This window comes from Pinus tabuliformis, chromosome 2_2 (assembly GCF_031772625.1).
Source record: "Pinus tabuliformis cultivar Carrire ecotype Pingquan chromosome 2_2, CPIR1, whole genome shotgun sequence".
Classification (NCBI taxonomy): domain Eukaryota; kingdom Viridiplantae; phylum Streptophyta; class Pinopsida; order Pinales; family Pinaceae; genus Pinus; species Pinus tabuliformis.
The window spans coordinates 807,605,906-807,617,829 of record NC_142300.1 but is presented as its reverse complement, the minus strand read 5'-3'; positions in this window follow the sequence as shown (position 1 = coordinate 807,617,829).

The window sequence follows — 11,924 nt, the reverse complement described above, 5'->3', positions numbered from 1 at the left end:
AAATACAGTAGATCCTAGAGTAATAAGTAAATCGCAATCGACGGTTGTGATCCCATTGTAGTCTCTGCTATAGGTAACGTCAACGTCATATCACACTAAATTAGATCCCGAAAAGTATGATTCCCTAGTTCAGGAAGAACAAAAAATATTCCAATTTTTTTCTGATGGTAAATCATCATTAGTTTAGGTGCAGACATCTGATAAAGTATTTCAAATCAAGAAAAATATCATGCAAAATCTGGGCTATCCAATAAATTAGCAAAACCTATTCTATGGTGGCAGATCTTTATAGGATGATCAGAGCATACATGAATACACCGTTTTCCCTACATCCACCATCATCCTAAATTTGAGATTGAGAGGTAGGGCAACTGGATCAAGTAAATCAAAGGGAGCATGAGGTGTTGTTGGCTCTAGCTTACCCAAAGTTACATAACCGAAAAAAGAACATATAAATGGTGGTCACTCATTCAAATACATCCTCCAAGGGGAACCATCAGCTATAGGAAATCTAGAACAAACACATAATATTCTGAGTGCATACATAGTGGAGAAATTGAATCATGTCCTAGAAATGACTATAGATCTTCCCGAAACAAATGATCTCTACACAACTAATGGAGCTCAAGCCATCATTTGTAGATTTAATAGTTTCTAAAAAAAGCCGTTGGATCTCTTCCATTTGATCTTCACAAATTGGACAAAGAACAATGAAATACACCTCTGCTCCAAAGGTTTTTTCATCGTAAAGCTAGCATCATTGGAGGATCGAGAAATTATCATGCACGAAGGTCCATGGTTTTGGGGATCTACATGAATTTTCATCACCCCATGTTCCTAGATTTTGATGCAAACACCATGTATCAAGAATGGTAGTTTGGGTAAGGCTACATAACCTCCACCTTCATTTTTGACATCCCCAAGCTTTAGAAGGCATTGGGAATCTTTGAGGATGATACAAATAGACATATACACAAATAATGGAAGAGCGAATCTATAATTTTTCATGAATATGTTTGGAGGTGGACCTCACTAAAGGTCCGTAAGATCACATTCACTTGACACACAACAAGAAGAGTTGGACTCACTTCCTAGACTTCGATAACATAACATTCATATACAAAATATGCTGACAAATAGGAAATCTACAAAACATGTGCTCTAATGTCAAGAAAGAGTCGAGAAGGAAGAAGGAAAAAGGGAAGCAATCCAAAGGATGGAAATTTCCCTCCAATATGCTTGAAGAGGAAGAAGAAGAAGAAGAAAAGGATCCCATTTCCAATGTGGAAAACAAAAATACACAAGAAAAATAAGGAAAAGGGGAAACATCTCGAGAAGCAACAAAATTACAAGTTTATACAACACACTTAGTGAAGATACCCAAAGAAAAGGACTCTGGTGGATACAAGTGTCACCATGTATTGAATAATTCTGATTTAGACAAGGAAAGTACAAGAATAGAACAAGGACATCAGTCAGCTATGGTTTCATTCATGCCATCTCAAGGAGAATGGAAGAAGGATGAAAAGAATAAATGGAGAAAAGTTTAACATTTTCTCTTCATCTGTTAGTTTGATTATTTGTATTAACTTATGATCATCACTCTTCAATTGGATGATGGAATGCTTGCAAGCATCTACAACATGTAATTTTGTTTTCATTAACAAAATTATGATTTTTCCTTGGGAAAAAATAAAACATGATATTACAGTTTTGTTGACCTTTAATAAATGATTTTCGTAAACAACCCTCTTAATTCCAAGGCGAGTTTTCACTTGATTAATCCAACCTCTATTGTGTAGTTAGAGAAATGGGATAATAATATTCTTTTCAACATTTGATATCAACATTGTCATCGTGTTCATCTCAGTGAGATGATTCCAGTGATGTAAAATTTCACCCCAATCTGACCTCTGGATCAAAGGTCATGACTACTAGAAGATCTAGCAAGTTACACATCACCTTGTCATCATTAACACTACGTGGACACCATGTAGCCTATGTCCCCTAATGAATCTTCCAATGCCACTTGGCATATAGTCATTGGTTGCTGACTTGTTCAAGCATGACCCTTGTAAACCACGCTTATATTATAAACTCTATCATGCCACCCGCCAAATGTTATATATATATATATATATATATATATATATATATATATATATATATATATATATATATATATATATATATATATATATATATATATATATATATATATATATTGAAGGGATGTCAATTGTGGACCAATATTCTGCTAAAAGGGCTAAAAGTTTTCGCCAACCTCCCAAGCCCATAAAAATTGTGTCTCCACTAAAGATTTTGGGGTCCCCCCTTCAGGCCAATCTGTAAATTAGGCCATGTTGTACCAATGAGAGATGAGGCAGGATCACATGTTTACCACTGTGTCTCAACCTTTCATTACTTCATGCACTCAAATATGCCTTCCCTTTCTATCCGATGGGCTTTTTCTTCCGAGTTTACATGGATATGTGGGCCATACCTCTGCACAACCCTTTCTTCAAATTGGTTCACCATGTTATATTCCATGTAATCACATGTTGAATAATCCCAACTCTTCCTCATTGTGTGTCACAATTCACTTCTGGGAAGAGACCGACGAGTTGAGTTGTTTCATGGCCACCTCTATGCCAATCCTTGTACAACTGGGTTACATGGAGGCCACCATGTCTTGGCCTAACATGATTCATCTCCCCCAAGCGAGCCTCCTTATTAGAATTATGGGAAAATTTCCTTCAGGATGAGCTGTGGTGTGGGCTTCAGTTTGACCAGTGGGAATGTTCTCTAGCTCTTTATTGTAAGCCTAGATGGCCTGGTGCCTAGTCATCCTTGTTGTTTGCTTAGACTATTAATTAAGAAATTCTAGGATATAGCTTCAGTCTCACGTGTGTAGGTGGGCCACTCCTCCATGAATTTCTTGCACATGGTTGGTCCACAACCTTATTTTTGCATTAGTTGTCATGTTCAGTCATCCCAACCTTCCCCTCTCAACTTTTTCCTCCGGCACTTCTCATTTAACTTTTGGAAGACTCTTACGGGTTGACCTGTCTTAGAGCCCAACCTAAACCAGTGTTGTTATATTTGAGATTACGTGGAACCCACACATCATCCCATACTTTTGAAACATACACCCCTTTTTAACTTACGGGATGTGACCTCTAGGGCATGCCAACCCTCCATTCACGCAATTGCAATAAGGCGCAACCTAGGGAAGCAATCCATGGCTTCCAGGGTGAGTTTTTCGTGACATCATTGGATAAATTTTATCTGATTGAAGCTATAAGTTTTGGTCCAAGCCTAACTTCACCACAATGTTACCCACAATAAAAATTTGCCAATGTCCAATTAGGGAATTCCTTCTAGATCATGAAAATTACACTCGATATTGAACTCGATGATTTCCACATGGATTTTCTCCCTTCCGATGCACATCACTCTCCATGCATGGATTAGATCATGGATTTGTTGCAATGGTTCTGTAAATGCTAAGACTTGCACCAAATTCCTGTCATGGCCATCATAGGTTACTAAGGTACCCTTGTGCACTATCCCCCTAAGCTTACACTAGAGTCGATCATCATCAGTCCATGAGGTTCACAAGATGTTGTGGAGGACACATGGAGATCAACACTCCTTGAAGGACTAGGGAATCCCTCTTTTGGGTACAAATATAGGCATAAGACTTATGTTCTGTCACATAATGATTATGTCCCCGTCCTTCATGTGTTCCCCTTATATAGATAAGGAATTTCAAACATGATTGCACAAGTGACCTTTCGACTGCCCCATGATAAGAACTTGTGGAGTCTTAAAGGGCCTTTAGCTCCCTTGCCACACACCAGGGTGCACCATGTGGTTTACATCAACCTTAAAAGAAACACTGTGACACCTATTAATGGTTTCAGGGGCATTTGGTTCTTAGCAGTGAAGTGTGACCCATCCCTCGTGGATGAGATGCCTCCCCTCGACATCATGGCTACTACTGACCATTTAGGTAAGAACTATCACATCATATATATGTCGATATAATACACAAAAAAATGCTTCCAAACTAGGAAGGTTGAGCATGGTTGAAACAAAGAAAAACACATCTTATCATGATTATAGGAATGTAAATCTAGACAATCCATCTTACGAGGTTGTGTTATATTCAAGAATGGACATAGGTCCCTTGGACCAAGTCATGGTCAAGTGGACGATGTAACCCAACACCAGGGAATTTTTCATAGATTGTTAAGGTTAACTAAGGATGAAATCCTCATCATTATCCCAATGCATTAAAACAACAATGAAGGGATTGTAAAGAACACATCAACACATTACACATAGATCCTGTCAACACAGGATACCTTCCATGTATCTATTATACTAGTAATGAAAATGATTCCTATGTTTATTATTATTATAGTTTGGTTCAGGTTATTATAGACTATTCAACCGCCTTTAACATTTCACTGTGTGATATTCGTTGTATATTATTAACAACATAGCCAAGTATTTGCACATTATACCATTTCAACCCAGAAATACAACATACTTTCATTATCTTGTAAATACCTTGCACAATACGTTATTAATTGTTATAATGTCAATAAGAAATCATGTATTTTTCTCAGTAATACCATTTCAAACAAGAAATGGCACATACATTCATTACCATGTAAACAATTACACAAGAATACTTATCTTGCAAATTTTCAGGGAAACTAAGTCAAGGACTATGACTCTACACCCAACCATAGATAGTTGCAACGAGTTCTCACTTCCAACTAACACCCCCAAGCTCGACTCTAGGGACTGAGATGACTTGCTCAAGGGACTATACCACACTACAGGCTGAAACTGGGACTCTATAGGTGCTCCTACGTCCACCCACCAACCGAGTAGTAGACAATTGTTCTTTATGAATTCGAGAGGACTATCACCTCCACCCTCTAGTTTTCAACAACCAATAAGCCCCAAGGAAATTAAGATGACTCTCCAAAAAATGATTTCACTCTTCTGCAAATCATCAACCAATAAGCTCGAAGGAATTGAGAGGCTACACCTCCACCCTCAGTTTATCACATTGTGATTCAACCCTCAAATGGGACTAGAGAATCCATTGTATCACATATGAAGAAACAAACATTCCACCCTCTAAGGGGACTCGAGAGTTTGCTGCAGAGAAAAATGAAAGAAATAGTGGCTCCACCCCAACAGGATTTGAGAGTCTACTATGAGACTAAGATGGAACAAGCAAGTGATTCCATCCTCAAAGGGGACTCAAGAATCCATTGCTCAATTGAAGTGAAGATAAAAAAGTGGTTCTGCCCTCAAGGGGACTCAAGAATCCACTACTCAACTGAATTCAAAACAAGCAAGTGATTCCACCCTTAAGGGGACTCAAGAAATCACTACTGAAGCATAGTAAAGCAAGCAAAGGAGACTCTGATCTTCTTACCTAGACTCTGAGAGTTAAACCTCTACCCCAGACTATGAAGGGACTCTAGAGAAAATCCATATCCACCCTCCAGCCCCCCAAGATATCTTGAGATTCACTCTCCCCTAGAGAAGCTCCTACTATGCTCCTATTGCTCAACCAAGATATATTCAGCTCCTTCTACAGCCGAACAACATATTAGTGTTCTCTCCCTATTACGCACTATGTTTCCAAAAATGGTTTCTTCTGCAAAACAACACTATTCCACTAGTTTATCTTTCTTTCTTCCATTTTCTATGTTCTTTTCCCACCTTACTTCTCTCCCAATCCATGACTACCTCTTCTGTGCCAATTTCCCCTATTTCTTCCACTCATTAAAAGTGATTCTTTCCTATACTTTGACAGACTTCTAATACCTTCCTAGCTCATGGGATCATGACATGTCTCCCATTTTCCTTCTCTATTAACTACAACCAAATGGCCCTCTACACTTGCGTGCTCCAAGCATCCCTTCTTCCACTGTGCAATCATGACATTTATCTTTTTATGTCTCATGTTAAATGTTTTCGACTTCAAAGAAACATGGTATCTGTCCTTGTCCAACCTTCACTTTTAATAACATACTTAACTTAAATACATACCCCTAACCTATTTCACTGACAACAATTAAAGTCCCAACAATTACCTAACCTCAATCCATGGAATTCATATTTCTTACTCAACCCCATTGTAATATTAAGATCACAATTACATAAAATGTTTCTCATAAAATTCTTAAGAAAAAAGCAACTGGGACGACAACTAGGGGTGTCACAATTTTAAAATTGTAAAAGTAATCCTTTGTCCAATAATTCTTTTACTTGCTTCCTCACTTCGTCATTTCTTTATGTGTCATCCGATATGCAGCCTTGTTCAAAAGAGTTGCTTCCGGTATCAAGTCTATGTGATGACTGATGCTTCTATTGGGTGGTCACTCACTTGGCAATTCATCAACTACAAGATCATGGAACTCATGCAGAAACTACTGACCCTCAATAGGTAAATCTACCATTTCAGTGTGCATAAATATTACCTTTGGCTTGCAAGTCACTACATAGCTTACCTCTTCTTCTTCCATCTATTGTAGAAATTATTTTCCACTAAGTGGCAGTGCTTTTAGGCTGTTGGTTTTAGTTGTACCTTCCTCTTTCAATGGTACAAGAGTGTGCTTGATGCGATCCTTTTCGAACTTATAACAATTGCTCTCTCCATCATGTGTCACATTCCAATCAAACTGCGATGGGCAACCCAAAAGAATGTGACAAGAATCCATTGGTATTATGTCACAGAGCACCCTATCTTTATACCTTCCTATCTAAAACTCAACCTCACATTGTTCATGCACCAAAAATTGGTGTCCTTTTTGCAACCGTGACACCTTATAAGGTGTGGGGTACTTAATCTTTTTCAATCCCAATTTTTCCACCATTTCTTGGGAAACCAGATTGTCTGTACTTTCGTTGTCAATTAGCAATTTGTAGCATTTTCCTTTTGCCTTACACATTGTCTTGAATAAGGATTTCCTTTGGACTAGTTCAATAGTCTCCTTTGTTTGTTTTAACAGGACTTTGTGCATCATCAACATGTAGGTTTTAAGCCCATACAGAAATTACCTGCATACAAATTCTAAAACATAGAAAATAAACAATGTGAGAACGTACACATAAAACACATATGCATAGAGATTTCCCCTGGATCCCAAAACCAGGACTACCAACTTGAATTTTCATTATGATCCTTTCAATGTTATAATACATATTTATACATGCTAAAGCATCCAATACCATGGACCGAAAACCATCGCGTCCAATACCATGGACTGAAAACCATCGCATCCAGAAATCATGTGCAAAAATCAGGTGCAAAACCATAGGTGGGTCTGCCCATCCTAACATAGGGTCCAAAACCAAAATTTTCTGGGGTGCTGCCCTAGACCCCATAAAGTGGGGTTACATGTATGCCTCAAACCGCCTGCGACCCCCTCGCTACACAATCGGTGTAAAGAAGGTGGACTATGTGGGCTAGTCATGGAAATAATATAACACAACCCAATATTCTTCGACTTGTTGTTTTCTTTCCGCACGGGGCCATAAGAGAGCTTAGTCGTTTCTCCAACCCTGAAATGACCATTGTCTCTCTACACCAAGAGAACTTCTCAGAGCTCACAGATTTTGTTAATGCATCTGCAATATTCTTCAAAGTGTCCACCTTTACCAGCAACACCTTTTTGTCTTCTATCATACCCCTCACAAAGTGATACTGAACATCAATGTGCTTTATCTTTGAATGATATGCGGTGTTCTTTGCTAAGAAAATTGCACTTTGGTTGCCACAATTTATCCTTATAGCTCACTGTACTAACCCCATACTTGAACAAAATCTCTGCAAAAAAAATTGCTTCCTTTCTTGCATGAGTGACTGCCATGTATTCTACCTCTGTAGTTGATAGTGCCACTACAGATTGTTTCTTACTCATCCAACTGACTGCACCTCCAAATAGGTTAAACACATACCCACTTGTAGATCTTCTTTGATCAAGATATCTAGCCCAATTTGCATCAACAAAGCCATGAATATACAACACTCTGTGCAATCATGGTCTTCCTTGGTAGCACAAACCATAATCACTAGTGCCACGCAAATGCTTAAAAACCTGCTTCACTGCTGTCCAGTGCTCCTTCCCTGGTTTTTACTTAAACCTGCTCAATACTCCCACTGCATGTGTAATGTCTGGTCTAATAAAAACCATTGCATACATTAGGCTACCAACTGCACTTGCATATGGAACATGGGACATATCCTCTTCTTCTTCTTGTGTCTTGGGACACTGTTAAACATATAACTTTACACCTACAGGAATAGGAACCTTCACCGGTTTACTATCCTGCATATTAAACCTTTGCAGTATTGTCTCGACATACTTCCTCTGGTTTAACCAGAGCTTCCTCTTTGCCCAATCTCTTTTAATTTCCATGCCCAAAATATAGTTTGCAGCACCAAGATCTTTCATGTCGAATTTGGAGGACAATTGGGTCTTGAAATCCTGGATAATTTCTTTGTCATTTCCAACTAACACCATATCATCAACATACAAGACCAGATAAATAACATGGACACCAATTAATTTAAAATACACACAATGATCTTCTTTGCTTCTGGTGAAGCCAAGTCCCCATACAAATGTATCAAATTTCTGATACCACATCCTTGGTGATTGTTTTAATCCATAAAAATAATTCTTTAACTTGCATACCAGTTCTTTCTTACCCTTCACTGCAAAGCCTTTAGGTTGCTTCATATAGATCTCCTCTTCCAGATCCCCGTAAAGAAATGTTGTCTTCACATCCATCTGTTTTACCTCAAAATCAAACTCAACAACAACACATAAAAGTAACCTAATAGAAGTTACCTTGGCAACAGGAGAAAAATATCACCAAAATCAATTCCCGACACCTAGGAATAACCTTTTAATACCAACTGAGCTTTGTATTTCTCCACCTTTCCTTCTGCATTTGTCTTCTTCTTGAACACCCAATTGCTACCAATGGATTTCCTTCTAGCCAGCAACTCCACGAGATCCCAACCCTCATTTTTGTGCAAAGATACCATTTCATCAACCATGGTCTCTTTCCAGAGTTTTCCATCCTCTGAATCTACTGCTTCCTTCATAGTTCTGGGCTCATCATCAGTAATATATAAAGAAAAATTTTAATAGAAATCAGATGGACTATACCTTTCTGGTTGACTTCTTTCTCGAACTAATCTTCTTACACCTGGAGTTTGTGGCTCTTCATCTTCTGATTCCTCCTCTGTTGTAGAGTCTAATTCTTCCTCCTTTAGCTCAAACTCTATCTTCTTAGGTTCCTTTCGTTGGACTTCATGTTTAATAACATCTTTCACCTCTCTGAACACCACATCTCCGTTGTACACAACCTTCCTTGTCACTGGGTTCCAAAGCTTATAACCCTTTAAACCATCTTTATACCCAATAAAGATGCACTTTTCAGATTTACTATCCAACTTGGTTTGTTTCTCCTTTGGAATGTGTACATATGCATCACATCCAAATACCCTTATATGTGAAAGAGAGGGTTTCTTACTAGTCCATACCTCTTGTGGAGTCTTATCCTCCAACACTGCCGAAGATGATTTGTTGACCAGGTAACATGCTGTCTCCACCATTTCTGCCCAGAATTCTTGTCCTAACCCGACACCACTAAGCATGCTTCTTGCCCTTTCCATCAATGTCTTGTTCATTCTTTCTGCAACTCCATTTTGTTGAGGTTTATATGGTGTAGTCTTCTGCCATGCTATACCACACTTCTTATAGAATTCTTCAAATTCCTTACTGCAAAACTCTCCACCATTATCTATCCTCAGCACCTTTATCTTCTTCTCTATCTGATTTTACATGAGAGCCTTAAATTCTTTAAACCTATCAAAGGCTTCAGATTTCTTCTTAAGGAAATATATCCATGTATTCCTTGATAAGTCATCTATAAATGATACATAGTACACAGACTTACCCAGTGATGGAACCTTCACAGGTCCAAACACATCATTGTGCACAAGTTCCAATATCTGTTTTTCCCTCTTACTACCAGAGGGTAAACTCACCTAATTCTTCTTCCCATATACAAAATTTCACATAAATCAAAATCGAGAGAGCTACTGATACCTTCTACCATACATTTACCACGAAGTATTCGAATGCCCTTCTCTCTAATATGTCCAAGTCTTTCATGCCACAACATGGTCTTCTCTCTAGAGACCACTAGATTTTCTACTCCACTTTCAGGAACCATAGAACTGTTGCACCCATCAATAACAGTGATACCTTGTAGCTTGTAAAAAGTTCCAATTCGAACTCCCCACATCAATACCAGTGCTCCCCAAACCATTTTGCAGGTATCCTTCTCGAACACTATTTTTACACCTGCATCATCCAACTTGCTTACAAAAATTAGATTTCTTGCTAGTGCAGGAGTATGCAGAACACTTGAAAGTGTTCTAATCCTTCCACCTTGCAACTTCAACTTTACTTTTCCGTGACAAATGATTCTAGCCTTCTTATCATCGCCCAAGAAGACATCACCACCATTGTATTTCCCATACTCACAGAACCACTGTCTATGGGGAGTGAAGTGAAAGGATGCACTTGAGTCAATCAACCATGCCTCATGATCTACATGTGTACTTAAAGAAGCCAAGTACACATCCTCACCATCATCTGAGGTGGTTTTCACCTATACAGAAGGGGCATCATCAGATCCCTTTCCTTTATTAGGAGCTTTAGATTTATACTCCCTTTTGATGTGCCCTTCCTTTCCACATTTCCGGCACACCACCTTTACAAGTTTTCCTAGAGATTTAGATCTTCCTCTAGATTTAGATCTCCCACTCAATGACCTATTTTTGTTTCTGTTCTGGGACCATCCTTTTATAGACAAGGCATCACCATTTTGGCTCTCCATATTTTTTCATCTCATCTCCTCCGTCAGCAACGCTGAAACTATTTCATCAAACTGCAAGACAATTGCATTCCTACCTATTGCAATAACCAGACTAGCCCACAAATCTGGTAGACAACACAACAAACTGATGCACTTATCTTCATATGAAATTTTAATATCAACAGATGCTAACTGACTTACCATAGTATTAAATGCGTTCAGATGTTCTATCACTGAGTCTCCATCTTTCATCCTTAGGTTATACAGCTTTTTCCACAAGAACAGTTTATTCACCAGAGACTTAGATTGGTAAAAGGTTCCTAACTTGTCCCACAAAGCCTTCGCCATAGCTTCCCCTGATACATTTAGCAATACTGAATCTGAGACACACAATCGTATTGTTCTTTTTGCCTTTCGATCCAACTTCTTCCATTCTTCATCGGACACTCCCGTTGGTTTAGTACCTAGATCTACCACAATCCACTAATCTTTATCCACCAACAGATCCTCTGTCTTGAGTTTCCACAACTCAAAACTCTAACCATTAAATTTCTCAATCTCTATCTTTCCACTGCTTTCCATCTTCTTTTACCACCAGAATCGATCTCGTAGATCTCCCACTGAACAAGGTCTACCACAGGCCTGAGCGAAACCCCTTAGCAACAAAGGCGTCCCCTTGAAGCCAAAACAGCTTTGATACCAAATATAGGTTTTAACCCTCTACAGAAATTACTTGCATACGAATTATAAAACATAGAATATAAACAATGCGAGAGCGTAACACATAAAACATATATACACAGAGATTTTCCCCTAGATCCCAAAAGCGGGACTACCGGCTTGATTTTTCATTATGTTCCTTTCAATGTTATAATACATATTTATACATGCCGAAGCATCCAATACCATGGACCGAAAACCATCGCATCCAATACCACGGACCAAAAACCATCGCGTCCAAAAAACATGTGCAAAAATCATGCACAAAA